Here is a 20,504-nt window from a genome sequence, read left to right as displayed (position 1 = left end):
AAATGTGTACTGAGATGTTGAGTGTTACATACAGTATTGCAGATCAAGAGTGTCATTAGCAAACCCTGTGGAAAGATTGTAAAATTTAAACATCTTTTTTTTTTTCTTTTTTTTTTTAGGTACTGGGGCCAAAGATTGAACCACGGACATTGTATGTGGAAAGCAGACACTCAGCTGCTTGAGCCATATCCATTTCCCTAAACATAAAATTGTAAATGTCTATCCTTAAAGTCTATGTTCATTTCTTGGGAGATGTCTGTGTACTTTTTCCCCCAAAATATATGTGTATATGAGATCATAAGCCCATATCCAATTAGAGGGATGAGTATGTCTGATCCTTTTTTCATTCATACTGGAGGTAAAGGATTAAGAAATTAAACTGGTTCAGTCTTTGGGAAAAACACTGATGATCATGTGACTGCCTGCTAGTTCCTAGGACCTAACTTTGTCCTGGGAATGGAGGTGGGATACTACCCTGTAGGAGATAAAGGGTTTTACTGTCAATATCCTGAGAAGGAACTGAAGTGGGTCTCTTAGTGGGTGAATGGAGGATCTCCCAACTTTCCAGGACCTTACAGTTCATGGAGAAGGACATGATCAAAGGCGCCTCACATCTGTGGAGGTAGGTTAACCCTGCAATGTGGCAGGGATGACCTCTATGAAAGGCATGGCTGATGGACCCAAGGAATAGGTTTATCTGGTATTCTTATTTTTTTATTGAAGCAAAATTCATATAACATAAAATTAACCATTTTAAAGTGTATATGTCAGTGGCATTTGGTACATTTACCAGAGCTGTGCAACCACTACCTCTACCTAATTCTAAAATATTTTCATCACCCTCATAGAAACCCTGTACCCATTAAGCACCCAGTACCCATATTTCCTACCCGCCCACCACACAGCATGGCAACCACCAGTTTGCTTTCTGTCTCAATGGATTTACCTTGCTTATTCTAGATATTTCATTTAAATGGAACAATACACTATGTGACCTTTTGTATCTGACTTCTTTAACTTAGCATAAGTTTTCAAAGTTCACCCACATTGTAGTATATATCCGTACTTCATTTTTTTTTTTTTTGGACTGACTAATAATCCATTGTACAATATATATCACAATTTGTTTATCCATTTGTCCATCAGTAAACATTTGGCTTATTTCTACATTTGGCTACTGTGAATAGTGCTGCCCTGAATAGTTGTGTACAAGTATTCGTTGGAGTACTATTCTTTCCCCATTGAATTGTTGTTAAAAATCAGTTGAGCATTGATGGACTCTCAGTTCTATTCCATTAGCCTGTATGTCTGTCTTTATGCTAATGCCAAACAATTTTGATTACTGTATCTTTGAAATCAGGAAGTGTGAATCTTCTAACACTGTTCTTTTTCAATATTGTTTTGGCTGTTTGAAGTGCCTTGCAATTGCATATGAATTTTAGGATAGGCTTTCCTTTGGTATACATTTTTTTTTTTTAAAGATTTATTTATTTATTTCTCTCCCCTTCCCCCTGACCCCAGTTGTCTGTTCTCTGTGTCTATTTGCTGTGTGTTCTTCTTTGTCCACTTCTGTTGTTGTCAGCGGCATGGGAATCTGTGTTTCTTTTTGTTATGTCATCTTAATGTGTCAGCTCTCCGTGTGTGGTGCCATTCCTGGGCAGGCTGGACTTTCTTTCGCGCTGGGTGGCTCTCCTTATGGGGTGCACTCCTTGCGCATGGGGCTCCCCTATGCGGGGACACCCCTGCGTGGCTGGGCACCCCTTGTGTGCATCAGCACTGTGCGTGGGCCAGCCCCACACAGGTCAAGGAGGTCTGGAGTTTGAACCGCGGACCTCCCATGTGGTAGACGAACGCCCTAACCACGGGCCAAGTCCGCTTCCCTGGTATCCAGTTTTAACTTTTCCTTTTCTTATTTTGTCTTTAGGCTTGCACGTCTGCACATATTCCCCCTTCCCCCCACCACACACATGACCTTATTGTACCACATGTATTTGGGAAAATTAGAGAAGATTTCGCACCTGGCTTAGGGAAAAGCCATAAAAAACTACTCACAGTAGCATGGAGAAACAGCTAATAATAATAATAATGTATTGTGAGGTATAGTGTAGAAGTCAAATACATGACAACCTAGTAGCATAAAGTTTGGAGAAGAGAAATGAACATTTATTTATAAGGTTCTTACACTATATGCATAATAGTATAATACCTCTTGAAGGTAGACTGCAATAAATTTAAGATGTATAATATAAGCCCTAAAACAATCACTAATATCATAAAGAATTATAGTTAATAAACCAACAAAAAAGATGAAAGAGAATCATGAAAACAAACAAAATTAATTCAAAAGAAGGTTGGAAAAAAGGGAAAAGGGAACAAAGAACAACTGGTACAAATAGAAGACAGATTTAAACCCAATCAGGGAAATGGACTTGGCCCAATGGATAGGGCATCTGCCTACTACATGGGAGGTCCGCGGTTCAAGCCCCAGGCCTCCTTGACCCGTGTGGAACTGGCCCATGTGCAGTGCTGATGCGCGCAAGGAATGCCGGGCCATGCAGGGGTGTCCCCTGTATAGGGGAGCCCCATGCACAAGGAGTGTACCCCGTGAGGATAGCTGCCCAGCACGAAAGAGAGTGTAGCCTGCCCAGGAATGGTGCCACACACACAGAGAGCTGACACAGCAAGATGATGCAACAAAAAGAAACACAAATTCCCAGTGCTGCTGATAAGGATAGAAGCGGTCACAGAAGAAAACACAGCGAATGGACATAGAGAGCAACAACTTGGGGGGAGGACGGGAGAGAAATAAAAAAAAAACAAAAAACAAACCCAATCAGGTAAAAAAAGACATTCATTTTATAAATGGTCTAAGCCCTCCGTGTGGAGCTGGCCCATGTGCAGTGCTGATGCGTGCAAGGAGTGCCATGCCACACAGGGGTGTCCCCCGCGTAGGGAAGCCCCATGCGCAAAGAGTGCACCCTGTAAGGAGAGCCGCCCAGCGCAAAGGAGGGAGCAGCCTGCCGAGGAATGGCGCCGCCCACACTTCCTGTGCCGCTGATGACAACAGAAGCGGACAAAGAAACAAGACGCAGCAAAAAAAAGATACAGAAAACAGACAACCAGGGGAGGGGAGGGGAATTAAATAAATAAAAATAAATCTTAAAAAAAAAAAAAGGCAATTATTATCAGATTAAATAAAAATGACAATATATTCTGCCTACAATAAACCTACTTTATTTTTTAACCTACTTTAAATATAAAGAAATAAACTGGTTATAATAAAAAGATAGAAAAAAGATATACTATAGCAACACTAATCAAAAAAAAAAAGTTGTAGTGGTTATAGTAACACCAAAGTAGATTTCAGGCAGAAAATATTACCAAGGATAATATTATACAAATCATTTCATAATAATGAAAGGGTCATTATTCTATCTATTCACCTAAAATATCTATTCACCTGAAAACAAAGCAAGAAATACATGAAGTAAAAACTGATAGAATTGGAAGGATAAATAGAAAAATCCAAGGTAATAGTAACAGATTTCAATTCCCCTCTCTCAACAACTGTTAGAATAAGTAGACAGAAGATCAGGAAGGATATAGAGAGCTTGAACAGCACTATTAATTAACTTAACCTAATTAACATTTATAAGTACTCCACCCAATAACAGCAGAATACACATTCCTTTCAAGTATACAAGAAACATTCACCGTTATAGTCAATATTCTGTACCATAAAACAAGTTTCAATGCATTTAAAAGGATTCAAGTCATACAAAGTACTTTCTCAGACTAAAATTAAATTAGAAATCAATAACAGAAATATATACCAAAAAATCTCCATATATTTGGAAGCTAAATAACATACTTGTAAATAACACATAATCAAAGAAGAAATCAAAATGGAAATTAGAAAGTATTTTGGCCTAAATGAAAATGAAAATATACCATCTCAAAATTTGTGGAATGTAGCTACAGCAGTAGTTGTGGCACTAAACACTTATATTAAAAAGGAGAATGGACTCAAATCAATGATCTCAGATTCCACTTTAAGAAACTAGAAAACAAAAAGTAAATTAAATTAAAAGTAAGGAGAAGAAAGGAAATAATAAAAATCAGAGTGGAAATCAATGAAATGGAAAATAGAAAACAATAGAGAAAATCAATGAAACCAAGAACTGGTTCTTTGAGGCAATTGTATTAGTCAGCCAAAGGGGTGCTGATGCAAAATACTAGAAATCTGCTGGCTATTATAAAAGGTATTTCTTTGGGGTAGGAGCTTACAGATACCAGGCCACAAAGCTTAAGTTACTTTCCTCACCAAAGTCTATTTTCATATGTTGGAGCAAGATGGTTGCCGACATCTGCAAGGGTTCAGGCTTCCTGGGTTCCTCTGGACTCAGCTCCTCTGTTTTCTCCACAAGGTCAGCTGTAGACTATGAGGCTCTCTAGGCTTTGCCTCTCTCCACAAGGTCAACTGTAGACTATCAGGCAAACGACTCTCTCTCTCCCTGGGGCTCCAGCTTCAGCATCAAACTCCAACATCAAAACTCCAACATTAAAAGCCCTCTAACTCTGTCTTTTGCCATGCCTTTTATCTGTGAGTTCCCACCCACTAAAGGGTGGGGACTCAAACCTTACTGGCACAAGGGGTTTACATAATTACTTAATCAAGTAAACCTATGAATCCAATATAATCTAATATGACCAGAGGAGAACATCAGTTTACTAACATAATCCAATATTTATTTTTTGAATTCATCAATAATATCAAACTGCTACAGTGATCATAAAATTGATAAACCTCTATCCAGACTGATAAGTAAAAAAAGCGAGAAAACAAAATTTCATTAGATATTTGGAAAATGCACAATGTGATACCACTATATACTTATTAGAAAGTCTAAAATTATTAAGAATAACCATATAAAGTATTGGCAATGATGTGAAATATCTGGAATCCTCATATGATGCTGATAGGAATATAAAATGGTAAAATCACTTTGAAAAACAGTTGGGAATTTCTTAAAAGGATAAATATTCACCTATCATTTAACCTGGCCATTCCATATGTAGGTAATCAATATAAATGAAAGCATACGTCCACAGACAGACTTACATATGAAGGTTCATAGCATCTTTATTTAAAATAGCCCCAAACTGGAAACAACTGAAATGTTCATCAACAGGTGAGTGAAAAAGCAAATCATGGTATATCTGTGCACTAGACTACTTCTTAGCCATCAAAATGAATGAAATATTGATATACTCAAGAATATGAATGAATCTCAAAATAGTTATGGTGAATGAAAGAATCCAGTCAACAAAAAGAGTACATACTATATGCTTTCATTTATATAAAATTCTAAAAATGCAAACTACATTTTTTTTGGCAGAAAAGACAAAATAGTTGCCTGGGGATGGGAGGTGGGCAGAGAGGGGCAGAAAGACAAGGTTACAAAGAGGTATGGGGAAATTTTGAGGGCTGGTGGGTATGTTCATTTTCCTTAATTGTGGTGGTTTCATGGGTGTATTCTTAGCTTAAAACTTATAAAATTATACAATTTAAATCTGTGCCATTTATTGTATCTCAGTTGAATCTCAATAAAGCAGTTAAATTACTGAAAATGTCAGAAGAGAGCAAGAAGATTTGAAGAATCAAACAGAATGCTAAAAATAAAAATAAGACAATTGAAAAAGAAAACTCAATGGATGGGCATGGCACATGATTAGACATAGATGAAGATATAATTAATGAACTGGAAGAGAAAATTGAAGATATTACCTGGAATACAGAAAACCTAGTATATGGAATAACACAAAGAGAATATATTAAAGAAAATTTCAATGAAATGAACATATTCCTAAGAAAACATAATTATTAAGAAGAAATAGAAAACCTGAATAGTCCTATTATCATTAAAAGAGTTTTAATTAATAGTTAAAAGTCTTCCCATAAAAAAAAACTCCAGGTCCAGAAGATTTTATCAATGAGTTTTAGCAAACATTCAAGGGAATAAATTATCCCAATTTTATAGAAGCATTCTGAAGTGTCAAAATGAAAAAATACTTCCACCTGTTTTATGAGTTAGCATAATCTTGATACCAAAACTTGACAAGGACACTATAAAAAAGGGAAATTACAGACCAATCTCACTCATGAACCACAGGCACAAAAATTTGAGACGAAGCATTAGCAAGTGGAATCCAGCAATGTTTGTAAATGATATATTTTTACTAGTTGAGTTAATCCCAGGAACTCAATAGGAACAATCTTTTCACATAATTCACAACATTAACATAAAAAGGTGCTGATTTATCTAGGAATACCCCTTTTTTGTCCCCCTGCTAGCTCTTCAAGCTGTCAAATGGACATGCAGCAGCAGCTCCAGAAACTGCCTTAAACCATGACCTGATCCATAAGAGAGCCATATTCTGAAGAAAGCAGAAGGATGGAATCCTAAAACCCCGATGATACCAAGGAGCCACCATACCAGTCTTAGACAGCCAACCTTCTGACTTCTTTTATCTGAAAGAAAAATAAAGTCCTATGTAAAAAGGAAAGGCTGCACAAAGCACTTGATATTTGAGTGGAAACTTAAAGAATGAGGAAAATCTTATCAGGTAGAAGGGATTAGAAAGGAGAAGATTCTAGACATAATAATAGCGGTGTGCAAAAATGCAAGACATGATAAAGCATGGCTTGTTAAGAAAATAGCAAGATGAGTGTAACACATATATTTCTTTAATATTCTGTTTGAGACTTTGGCTTAGGCTAGCCCTGGGGCTGAACTGAGCTGGAGGAGAGCAGAGTCACTTTACATGCAATTACATGCAAACCAGAACATCTGGGGGAAGGCAGTGACCCTCTGTGGGAGCTATGTGTGTAAACAGATATTAGCCAGGCAGGACGCAGCTCAATGAGGGGCACTGAGTCCTTGACTTAGAAGAAGGTGATTTGAGCTCAAGTCTTTGCTTCCAGAGCTGAGAATATGCTTCAGACAAAAGTGACCACATTGCTCCTATTACCTGTGACTCTATACAGGCAATTCTTTCCAAGTCCCCAGTGACCAGAGATGTGGAGCCCCCAAATAATAAAGTTAGTTCCTGAGAAAGGAGGTCTCTTTAGAGGAATGGAGAAAAGGGTTGTTCATTTATATTTTTGGTGATTCTGTTGCCTAACATTTTTTTTTTGCTCAAGAATTAGGTACTTTTATAGGAAGTCAGGTCCAATGGCACTCAATAGCACAATGGTATATACATTCCATTTCTAATTATTATTAGTGCCCCTTTTACTCTCAAAAGTATCCAGCTTTGGATAATAAATTTTATGATCACCTTACTCACTTTTGTGAGGATTTTATTTCATGAAGGAATTGTTGAACCTTTGCTATTGCTTTCTGTTATTTGGATTGTAAACAAATCACTACCACTCCCCTTTCCTCCAAAGAAAGTTGAGGTCAGAGAGACTTGATTTGGGGTATTATTTGATCCTAGTGATTCTGAGTCACTCAGAAGGAAGAAAATGATTCTATAGCATAATAAGACCAACTTTATCTTATAAAGAATAAGATCCAAGTTGTAATAACAGGAATACTATGTATTTCTAAGGTGAGTCTAGATGTATAGTCTTTAGAAGAGAAGTGAACTTTATAATAGGAGATGTGATTGCCCTTAAATCAGGAAAAAAGTAGCCACAGGGAATCACTGGTGAAGAGAGACTGAACTAGAGTTATAATACACTTTTCTCCCTTTTCTCTCCCAACACCAAGTCAATAGAGGATGGGAGCACCCAGTCCCTCCATCAGTGCCAACAGACGCCTGAGAAATAGAGACCTCACCTCATACCCTCCCACTGACATTTGGCTAAAACCTGATGTGTCTGATTTTGAAAGGCACAAACTGGATAGGACTAGTAAGCCATTTTTCAGATGGCGATACTAAAACCCAGAAGATAAACTGACTTCCTCAAATTACAGAGTTTATAAATGGGAGAACTGGAACTTGAATTTACAACATTTCTTAATAAAGAAATAGGATGGTTAAAGAGACTCCAAGTTCCCTAGAGAAAACCTATTATGACTTGAGAAATGGCAGGAATGGGATTTTTAAAAATCCTTTAGATAAATAAGATTTTGGAGCACAGAATATTTTGTCATCAAATCCCTGATGGGCTGCCACATAGAGAAGAAAGTAAACCTAAACAAGTTGAATCCAGAGACCATAGCAAGGACCAGTGAAAGGAAGCAGATTTCAATTCAACACAAGGCAAGGAAACTAACTTTTCTTTTTTTTTTTAAGATTTATTTTATTTATTTCTCTCCCCTTCCCCGCCCCCACCCCTGTTGTCTGCTCTCTGTGTCCACTTGCTGTGTGTTCTTCTGTGTCTGCTTGCACCTTCAGTGGCACTGGGAAGCTTTGTTTCTTTTTTATTACGTCATCTTGCTTTGTCAGCTCTCTGTGCGTGTGGTGCCACTTCTGGGAGGGCTGCGCTTTTTTTCACATGGGGCAGCTCTCCTTGCAGGATGCACTCCTTGTACATGGGGCACCCCCACATGGGGGCGCCCCTGTGTGGCACAGTACTCCTTGCACACCACAGCTCTGTGCATAGGCCAGCTCACCACATGGGTCAGAGGCCTTGGGTATCAAACACTGGACCCTCCCATATGGTAGGTGGACGCTCTCTCTGTTTAGCCATGTCCACTTCCCAGCATTTCTTGAATATCTATTTTATGCTGGGCATTTTAAAAGAACATTTCTATCAAATTCTACTATGAAGAAAGGGGAAGAAAAACTTGTGAAGTAAATATCCTCATTTTAAAAATGAGGAATCAGAAGACTTCCAACTTAAATCAATGGCAGAGTAGCATCATCCTACTAATAAGAATTATAAAAGCTGGATAAAGTAGAAAAAAAAAGGTACAGGAAAATGACAGAAGTTGGAGGGGATTTGACCCTTCAAAGAAGAAAACCACACTGGGTGAGATCCAATTTATATCACTTTTCATCCGAGAATGCTTCCTGGTCCTTGTGGGGTGGTGGTGCACTTCGGAGAGAGATCAGGCATAAAGTTGCAGTTCTGTTGGCTTGTGGAGTCAGAGGATGAACTTTGGGCCTACCAGAGCAGTTGGAAATTTAATGGAGAAACCCAGAAAGAAAGGAGCTGCAGAAGGGAGTCCCCAAATCTACATTATAAAATCCACTCAAAATCTTGACTGGTGCCTAAACTGGAATGTGTAGGGTCAATGCCAAAGTGCCTATGGGGAAAACAATAGCTGGAAGGCTAATAAAAACAAACAAGGAAACAAAAATTAGCAGAAGATTCAGGGACTGCCTATCACATGAGAGAAAGAGTTTAAAGTTTTAATTCATCCCACCAAATTAGAGGGAGCTTTGGTAAATACCTCAAACTTTCCAATGAAAATCAGAAGGGCCACACCCTAGGATTAAACATCACATCCTGGGATTAAAGAATTTACCATTAGAGTAAGCGAATAAACAAAATTGTATTGCCCAAAACAAAGCCAAAAACTAAGCCCCACAAGACCAACGAGATCTAGTCTCCTATAACAAAATTCAATACTCTTCAGAATTCAAAATTCTTTTTATATAATTAAAAAAATTAAAAATTGATAAACATGTGAAGAAAAAGAAAAATGTACCCTAGTGAAGAGAAAAATCAATTGATAAAAAACAAACTGACCAATGAACTAGATATTGAATTTAGCAGAAGAAAACTTTAAGATAACTGTGATAAGTATCATAAAGAACCTATAGGAAAAAATGTATTTAATGTGGGGAGGGATTTGGAATTTGAGTAGAAATATGAATACTGTAAAAAAAAAAAACAAAAGGAAATTCTAGGACTGAAAAATATAATATCTGAAAATTAAAAAAACTTTAGATAATATCATAGCAGATTGGATAAAATAGAAGACAGCATCAGTGAGCTTGAAAACAGGTCATTAGAAACCTTCCATACTGAAGCACAGAGAGGGAAAATTTTGAAAAACAATGAACAAATCCTCAGTGATTTGTGAGACTCTATCAGTTGGCTGAATAAGTGAGCACTAGGAGTGCTGGAATGAGAAGAAAGAGAGAATAGGGTAGAAAAATATTTGAAGAAATACTGGCCAAATATTTTTCAGGTTTTATCAAAGACAGAAATCTACAGATCCAGAAAGCTCACCACAACTCAAGCAAGATATTACAAATACAAAGAAAATCACATAAAGACATATCAAACCTAAACTGCTGAAAAATACAAATAAACAAAAAAAATTTAAAGTAGCCAGAGATACTTAATATCTCATAAGAAGCAATTCAAGCCAGAAGAAAACATTAAAATGCTAAATGAAGAAAAAACTGCCTTTCTAAAATGAAGATAAAATAAAGATATTTTCTGATAAATTAAAGTTGGTAGCAAGTTATCAAGAGACCCAACTATAAGAAATGCTGAAGAAAGTTCACCAACCTGAAGAAAAATGAGACCAGATGGAAATTCAGATCTGCAGAAAGGGATAAAGAACAATGGAAATGGTAACTATGGGGGAAAGATAAAAAGACAAGTTTTTTTCTTTTCTTAAATATTTAAAAAGTAAACTGAGAGAAATGGATGTGGCTCAACCAATTGGGCTCCTGTCTACCATATAGGAGGTCCAGGGTTCAATGCCTGGGGCCTTCTGGTGAGGGCAAGCTGGCCCATGCAGCAAGCTGGCCCACTTGGAATGCTGGCCCATGCTGGAATGTTGCCCCATGCAGGAGTGCCCCCCTGTGTGGGAATGCCACCCAACACAGGAAAGCTGCTCCACGCAGGAGTGTCAGCCGATGCTGAGAGCTGATGCAGCAAGATGACACAACAAGAGACACAGAGGAGAGAAAATAAGAAGACATAGCAGAACAGGGAGTTGAGGTGATGCAAGACAGTAATCGCCTGTCTCCCACTCCAGAAGGTCCCAGGATCGGTTCCTGGGGCTGCTTAATGAGAATACAAGCAGATACAGAAGAACATACAGTGAATGGGCACAGAGAGTAGACAATGGGGGGAACGTGTGGGGGGAGAAGTAAATAAAATAAATCTTTTAAAAAAAGTGAACCTAGGCTTCCATCAAGAGGGTGGAGTGAGATGCTTCAGGGCTCCAGAATCTTTGAACAACCAGCAAGAGCTAGTAGAAACATCTTTCTAAGAGCTCCAGAAAACAGTTAAATGATTTTGGTAATAGGACAAGTGCCTTGTATGTAGGAAATGTACATGGAAGTATTATGTGTTCAAGGAGTATGACATGTGCAACCTGCTCACAAATGTTAAGAAAATAGATGAAAGGTGGATAGATAGATGTAGGTAGGTAGGTAGGTAGGTAGGTAGGTAGATAGATAGATAGATAGATAGATAGATAGATAGATAGATAGATAGATAGATAGAGTGTTATGGCAAATGTGGTAAAATATTAAATTTGGTGGATCTGAGTATCTGGGAGGGGGTAGGCTGTATTTTGGAGTTCTCTGAATGGGTTTTGTATCATTTTTGAAACTGTTTTAGTTTCCTTGGATGCTCAAGCAAATAGCGAGCAAAGGGTTGGCTTAAACAATGGGAAGGTATTAGAGCATGGTTTTGAGGCTAGGCAAAAGTCCAAATCAAGGCATCCTCAAGGTGATACTTTCTTCCTGAAGATTAGTGTTTTGGGGATGGCTGCCAGTGAGCCTTGGTCCTGGGCTCCTCTGTCACATAATAATGTACATGGTAGCCTCTCTTGGCTTCTCCCTTCTCTTCTAGGTTCCATTGACCTTCAGCTTCTTGCTCTCTGTGGCTTTCTCTTTTTCTGAATTTTATTCTGCTTATAAAGGACTCCAGTAATAGGATTAACACCCATCCTGACTGAGTTACAAGGCAATGAGGTTAACCGAAGTAACCTCATCAAACATTCAGGTACATACAATGGGTTCACACCCACAGGAATGGACTAATTCTAAGAACATGTTTTTCTGGGATACATAGCCCCAAACCACCACAGCAACTGTCCAGTAAGTTTGAAATGATTTCAAAATAAAAATCTAAAACAAAAGAAAAAGAGAATTGACTGGACTTCTACTTCTGGCCAAGATGGAGTAACAGGGACTGGCTGTAGCCTCCTTCCTGAAACAAATGAAAAACCAGACAAAATACCTGAAATGGCTTGGAAGACACTTGACACCAGGCAAGGAAAGATAGTGGTACCTAAAAGACAAGAAACAAATAAGAGGAGCTCTATGATTGACCTGGTTTCCTGCCTAGTGAATGTTTCCAGGTTATGATGCAGTAGGAAGAACCCTGGCAGAAACTGGCTGTATCCCTGAGTTGAGGAGGCAGAATTGTTAGTACAGGAAAATCAAAGCATCTAGAATTCCTAAGGCAGTATATTGAAGGGGAGCAAACTGTATATAGAGAGAATGTCAGAAATCTGCAGAAATTTCCCTTAGACGTTCAGTTCAATAATCATTAGCACATGCATGTGAAGAGTTATCTGAGGCTGGTGAAAGAATTACTTCAAAACATTAGTGGAAACAGTGCCTATAACTTACAAAGGGTGGAGAATAGTGCCTGTGCACAATAGCCAGAGTGGAAAACCTCATTATTCAGAGGACACGTGTTAGAGTAATAAGAAGGGACTTGTCTCAGTAATGGGAAAAAAATTAACTTAGACTAAATGCTGCTCTGGTTCCACCTAACTGAGCTTAAAAGTAAGAAACAAAAGGATCAAGCCATTTACAAGTAACTTAATAATATCCCAGGAAAAACCTCAAGAATACTTTCTGGAATACAAAATATTCAGTACCCAACAAGATAAAATTCACAATGTCTGGCAACTAATAACAAATTATCTAGCAGGCAAAATATCAGAAAACTAAACCCAGAATGAGGGGAGAAATGAAACATTTGAAACTGTCTGAGAAATAACACAAGTAATATAATTAATAGACAAGCACATAAAAACAGTTATTATGACAGTAGTCCATATGTTCAAGAAGAGAAAAGATTGAAAATTAAGTAGAGACATGGAAGATATTAGAAATACCTAAAGCCAAACTTCTAGAGAAGAAAATAACTGCATCTGAGATGAAAAAGACATTGGATGTGATTAACATCAGATTAGACATATTAGAAGAAGAGAGCAGTAAACTTGAAGACTTAGCAATAGAAATTACTTGAAATGAAGCACACACAGAGAAAAAGATAAAAAAATAAAATAAAAGGAATAGAGCAACAGTGAACTTTGAGACAACTTCAAGTAGACACATATATGTATAATTGGAGACCATTAAGGATGGGGTGGCAAAAAAATTTAAAGAAATCATGGTAAAAAATGTTTCCAAATTTGATGAGAATTATAAAACCACAGATTCAAGAAGTTCAATGAACACCAAAATTAGGAAATATGAAGAAAATACACCAATGTAGATCATAATCAAACGGCTTAAAACTGATGCTAAAGGTAAAATCAAAAAAGTAAACAGAGGAAAAAAAAACACAATTATATTCATGGGAAAAAGGAGAAGGATGACAGCAGATTTCTTGTCAGAAACAATGCTAGCTAGAAGATAGTACTAGGGGGAAAAACCTGTCGATTTAGAATTCTTTATTAAGCAAAAATACCTTTAAAAAGTGAAAACTAGATAAAGATTTTTTTAGACATGTGAAAACTGACAAAATTCATCAGTAGTAGACTGGCAGAATAATAAATGTAAAAATAAGTCTTTTAAGTGTAAAAATACTATTACTAGATAGAACCCTGGATCTATATCAGGGGTCAGCAAACTATGGCCTGTATTTGTTTGTGTGTGTATATATATATATATATATATATACACATATAAAGATTACAAGATTAAATTCTGTAGAGCAGGCCAAAAGCTGGAAACTCTGATGAAGGTGAAATTGAATTCCCCAGGAGAATCTGGCTAGCTGAACAAGGGACAGGAATTCTTTTTTCTGACTTCTGAAATCCTCATTTCTGGCTTTGAGACATCCAACTGATTAGATGAGAGGACTCCCCTCACTGCTGAGAGCACTGTCCTTGTTGACTGTAGATGGAATCAGTAGTAAATGTAATAAACTGACTAGAGATGCAATCCATTTATGAAATACCCTCACAGTAAAGGTAAGTACATAATTTGTTTGAACAAACAATTGGACACTATAACCTTTCCAAGTTGACACATGAAATTTACCAGCACACCAACTATTTGCTATCTACAAAAACAAAAAACAAAAAAACCCAACACTTTAAATATGAAAACACAAATAATTTAAAACAAAAGGATGGAAAATATATATCATGCTAGCGCTAATCAAAAGAAAGCTGATTTGGCTACATTAATATCAGACAAAGTAGATTTCACCACACACACAAAAAACATTATTAGGGGTAAAGAGAGCCATTTCATACTGATAAAAGGGTCAATTTATCTAGAGGACATAACAAAATAAGTATTTTGCACCTAATAACATATTTCCAAAACATATAAAGCAAAAACTAATAGAACTGCAAGGAGAAATAGATAAATCCACAGTTAATAGTTGGATATTTAAATTCTCCTCTCTTGGGAAATGGACTTGGCCCAGTGGTTAGGGCGTCTGTCTACCACATGGGAGGTCCGCGGTTCAAACCCTGGGCCTCTTTGACCCGTGTGGAGCTGGCCCATGCGCAGTGCTGATGCGCGCAAGGAGTGCCGTGCCACGCAGGGGTGTCCCCCGCATAGGGGAGCCCCACACGCAAGGAGTGCACCCATAAGGAGAGCCACCCAGCGGGAAAGAAAGTGCAGCCTACCCAGGAATGGCGCCGCCCACACTTCCCATGCTGCTGACGACAACAGAAGCAGACAAAGAAACAAGATGCAGCAAATAGACACAGAGAACAGACAACGGGGGGGGGGGGGGGGGGACGGGGACGGGGGGAGAATTAAATAAATAAATAAATCTTAAAAAAAAATAAATTCTCCTCTCTCAATAACTGATACAACAAGTAAAAACAAAATCAGTAAGGATATAGAAGACTTGAAAAACTCTATCATCTAACTTTATCTATTTCACATTTATGGAATACTCCACCTAACAACAGCAGCACATACAGTTTTTCTAAGTACGCTGAACATTTACCAAGATAACCATAAAATATAACTCTATAAATTTAAAACGATTTGAAAATACAATGTGTTTTGTGATGATGATAGAATTATGTTAGAAATACATAATAGAAAGATATTGAGACTCTCTCCAAATATTTGGAAACTAGTAATACAATTCTGCACAACCCTTCAATAAGAAAAGTAATCTAAGGAAAGTTAGAAAGCAATTTGACTTGAATGAAAATGAAAACACAACATATCAAAATATGTGGGATGTAACTAAAGCAGTATTTAGAGGGAAATTTATACCCTTACATTAGAAAAGAAGAAAGGCATCAAATCATTGACATCAGTATTCACTGTTAAAAAAAAAAAAAAAACAACTAAAACCCCAAATAAGCAGAAAAAGGAAATAATAAAGATCAGAGTGGAAATCAGCAAAATGAACAACAGAAAATAGTAGAGAATATCAGTGAAACCAAGAGCTGGTTTTAAAAATAAGATTGCTAAAATTGATAAACTTCTAGCAAGGTTAATCATGAAAAAAAGAGAAAAGACAAAATTGCCAGTATCAGAGATGAGAGAGATGATACCACTCACTGCAGAATCTGTGGGTATTAAAAGGATAATAAGGAATATTATGAATAATTTTTATGAAATGGACAAATTTCTTGAAACGTTCAACTTACAAATTACACTCAAGAAGAAACTGATGTCAATAGTCCTCTATTTATTAAATAGATTGAATTTTTTGCTAATAAACACTCCCCACAAAGGAAACTCCAGGGCCAGATGGCTTCAGGAAGAAACAATACCAATTTTGTGCAAACATTTCAGGAAGAAACAATACCAATTTTATACAAACTCTTCCAGAAAATTGCAGATTTGGGAATAATTACCAGCTCAGTCTTTGAGACCAGTTTTATTCTGATATCTAAACCACACAGACATTATAAAGAGATAAAACTACAGATCAATTTTCATCATGAGTATAGACACAATAATTCTTAACAAAATTTTAGCAAATCAAATGCAACAATATATTAAAAATGATACTAAATCAAGATCCAGGAGGTTTAAACCCTAGAAAAGAAACTTTTTTGACATTAGAAAACCAATAGGTGCTATTGACCATTGTAACTTACTAAAAAATAAAAAGCATATGATTATCTTAATGGATGCAGAAAAAGCATTTGATTAAATTCATTGTCCATTCCCAATCAAAATTCTCACAATCTAAGAATAAAAGGGAACTTCTTCAAGTTGATAAAGGGCATCCAAGAAAATCCAACATCCAACATTATACTTAATGATAAGAGACTGAATAATTTCACCTTAAGATCAGGAACAACTCAAAGCTGCTCACTCTCACCACCTCTATTCAGTATAGTAATGGAAGTACTAGCCAGTGCAATTAGGCAAGGGAAATATAAATATATATATATAAGCATCCAGAATGGAAAGCCAGAGCAAAACTGTCTTCATTCACAAGTGACATGACTCTCTATGTACAAAATCCTATGGAATCTACAAAAAAAAAAAAAAAAAAAAAAAAATTCTAAAACTAGTAAATGAGGTTAGCAAGACATCAGAATGCAAAATAAATATATAAGTACAAATTGTATTTTTATATACTAACAACAGACAATTGGAAATTGAAGTTAAAAATAGCATTTACATTCCATCAAAAATATAATACCTAAGGATAAATTTGACAGGAGATATGTAAGATCTTTACACTTGAAAGCTACAAATGTATTTTTTTGAGAAAAATTAAAGAAAACAAATAAATTGAAAAATATACCATATTCATGGATAGGAAATCTCAATATTATAATATTAAGATGGTAAATCCTTCCAAATTGATCTATAGATTCAACCCAATCCCTACCTAAATTCTAGCAGGCTTTAAAAAAAATTTTTGTAGATGTTGGCAAACTTATTCTGAAAGTCTGTGAAAGTGCTAAGGACCTAGTATAGTCAAAACAACTTTGAAAATGAAAACCAATATGAAAAGACTTATACTACCTGACTTCAAGACTTGTTATAAAGCTAGTGTAATCAAGATAATGTGATCTTGCCTTCAAGATAGGAAAAGAAATCAATGGAACAGAATAGACAGTCCAAAGATAGACCCATATATAATATGGTCATTTGATTTTCAACAAAGTTACGAAGGCAATTCAGTGGAGAAAGGGTAGCCTTTTTGACAGATGGTGCTGGGACAGCTGTATATGCATATGAAAAGGTGATCTATATCTTGCCCCTATACAAAATTTAACTAAAAATGAACTATAGGTCAAAATGTAACATTATAAAACTTCTAGAAGAAAGCATAGAAAAAAATTTTGTAGCCTTGGATTAGGCCAAGATCTCTTAGCTAGAACACCAAAAATATCCATAAAAGAAAAATAGTTCATAAATTGTACTTAATTAAAATTAAGAACTTCTGCTCTTTGAAAGATACTATTAAGAGAAGGAAAAAGCAAGCCACAAAATGGAAAAAATTTTTGCAAATCACATATATGATAAAGGACTTACATTCAGAATATATAAAAAACTTTCAAAACAGTAATAAGAAAATAAACAGTCCAATTTTTTAAAAGGGCAAAAGATTTGAACAGACATGTCACCAAAGAAGATATACAGATGCCTGGAAAAATAGTCAATATCATTAGACATTAGGGAAACGCACATTAAAGCCACAATAAAATGATGTACCCTTAGATGGCTAAAATGAAAAAGACTGACCATACCAACTGTTGGCAAAGATGTGGAGGTACTAGAACTCTCCTATACTGTCACTGGGAATGAAAGATGATTAAACCATTTTGGAAATGTTTGTCCATTTCTTTAAACGTTACACATACCTTCCATATGATTCAACCATTCCACTCCTAGGTATTTACCCAAAAGCAAAGAAAACATAAGTCTATAAGAAGATATTTACAAAGAAGATTTATTTGTAATAGTAAAAACTTGAAAACCTATATGTTCATCAACAATAAATGGTGGACAAATTTTACCATATCTGTACAATGGACTACTACTTAGCAATAAAAATGCAGGATTGTTGATACACACAGCAACAATGATGAGGCTTGGAATAATTATGTTGAGTGACAGAAGCCAGACAAAAGAGTATATGCCATACAATCACATTCATATACTATTCTAAATGATGCAAACTAATCTACAGTGAAAGAAAGCAGATCAGTAGTTGCCTAAAAGTTTAGCTGGGATTGTGAAAGGTTGTGAGAAGGAAGGATCATAAAGGAGCTTGAGGACACTTGGGAGAAGATGAATACATTCATTATCTTAATTGCAGTGATGATTTTATGAATGTATAGATATACCAAAACTTATCAAATTGTACTTTAACATGTGAAGTTTATTGTATGTCAATTATGCCACAAAATTGTTAAAGTGGCAATTAAGGGAAGCGAATGTGGCTCAATCAGTTGGGCTCCTGTCTACCATATGGGAGGCCCTGGGTTCGTGTCCCAGGGCCTCCTTGTGAAGGCAGGCTCGCCGCACGCTGCGGAGAGCTGCCTGGCCTGCAAGCATCATGGAGAGCCAACTCAGCAAGGTGACACAACAAAAAGGAAGACAAGCAAAAAGAAAGAACACAGAAGAACATGCAGCGAATGGACACAGAGCAGACAGCAAGCAAGCCGCAAGGTGTGTGTGTGTGTGTGTGGAATAAATAAATAAATAATAAAAATACAGACACAGAAGAATGCACAGCGAATAGACACAGAAAGCAGACAGCAAGCAAAAAGCCACAAGTGGCGGGGGGGGGGGGGGGAGATTTAAAAATGCCAATTGACTGTTTAAAGCAAAAATAATAACAGTATATTATGTGGTTTATACCATATGTAGAATAGAATGAAGAAGAAAAATCATGTTTATCTCAACACTGCAGGAAAAGCATTCTACAAAATTCAACACACAGTTATGATAAAAACTTTCAACAAAGTAAGACTACATGGAACTTCCTCAATCTGTTAAAGGGCATCTATGAAAAGACAACAGCTAGTCATATGTAATGTGAAATGTGTAATGCTTTCCCCTAACATTGAAAGCAAACAAGGATGCCTGCTCCCACCAAATCTATCACTAATATTATCCTAGCCAGTGCAACAAGGTGAAAAGAAGAAATAAAAAGCATAAAGATTGGAAAGGAAGAAGTAAAATAGTTTTTATTCATGGGTGACATGATCACATACACAGAAAATCCTAAGGATTCTATATTAAAAAACTTAGGGAGGTGGATGTGGCTCAAGCAATTGGGCTTCTGTCTGCTATATGGGAGGTCCAGGGTTTGATTCCTGGGGCCTCCTGGTGAAGGCAAGCTGGCCTGAGTGGAGAGCTGGCCAACACAGAGAGCTGGCCCATGTGGCAAACTGGCCCGAGTGGAGAGCTGATGTAGGAAGATGATGCAACAAAGAGACACAGAGGAGAGACAATAAGAGATGCAGCAGACCAGGATGCTGAGGTGGCGCAAGAGGTTGAGCACCTCTCTCCCACTCTGGGAGGTCCCAAGATCAGTTTCTGGTGTCGCCTAAAGAGAAGACAAGCAGGCACAGAATAATGCACAGAGAATAGACACAGAGAGCAGACATCAAGGGGGTGGGGGAGAAATAAATAAATCTTAAAAAAAAAACCTGTTAGAACTAATAAGAGGTTTAGTATGATCATAGGATTCAAAGTCAATGTACAAAAAACCACTTGTATATCCATAAACCAGCCAAAAATAATTAGCAAGGGAAATTTTTTAAAAATATCATTTATAATAGCATCAAAATCCCATTCATACAAATGGACACAGAAGAACACAGAGTGAATGGATAGAGAGAGCAGACAACTGGGGGAGGGGGGCAGGGAAGGGGAGAGAAATAAAAAGTAAATCTTAAAAACAAAAACAAAAACAACAAACCCTATTCACTATTTAGGAAACATTGCTGAGAGAAATAAAGATGACCTAAATAATTAGAGCAATATAACATGTTCATGGATTGAAAGACCAAAATTTTTAAGTTATCAGTTCTCCCTAAATGTTCTATCGCTTAATGTCATCTCAATCAAAATCAAAGCAGGCATTTTGTAGAAACTGACAAGCTGATTCTAATATATATGGAAATCCAAAGCACCTGAAATAGCTAAAAATCTCAAAAAGGAATAATAAAATTGGAAAGCTTATTCTACCTGATTTTAACACTTACTATATAGACATAATAATTCTGATACTCTGGTATTGTCATAGAGATAGATATATAGATCAGTATATTAGAACAGTGCATTCAGAAAGAGTTGTACATATATTCAGTCAATTATTTTTCAACAAATTCACCAAAAGTAATTTGATATAAAATGATAATCTTTTCAACAAATAATGG

Source organism: Dasypus novemcinctus, chromosome 9 (genome assembly GCF_030445035.2).
Source record: "Dasypus novemcinctus isolate mDasNov1 chromosome 9, mDasNov1.1.hap2, whole genome shotgun sequence".
NCBI lineage: Eukaryota > Metazoa > Chordata > Mammalia > Cingulata > Dasypodidae > Dasypus > Dasypus novemcinctus.
The sequence above is the reverse complement of the archived record's forward strand: the minus strand, read 5'-3'. Positions refer to the sequence as shown.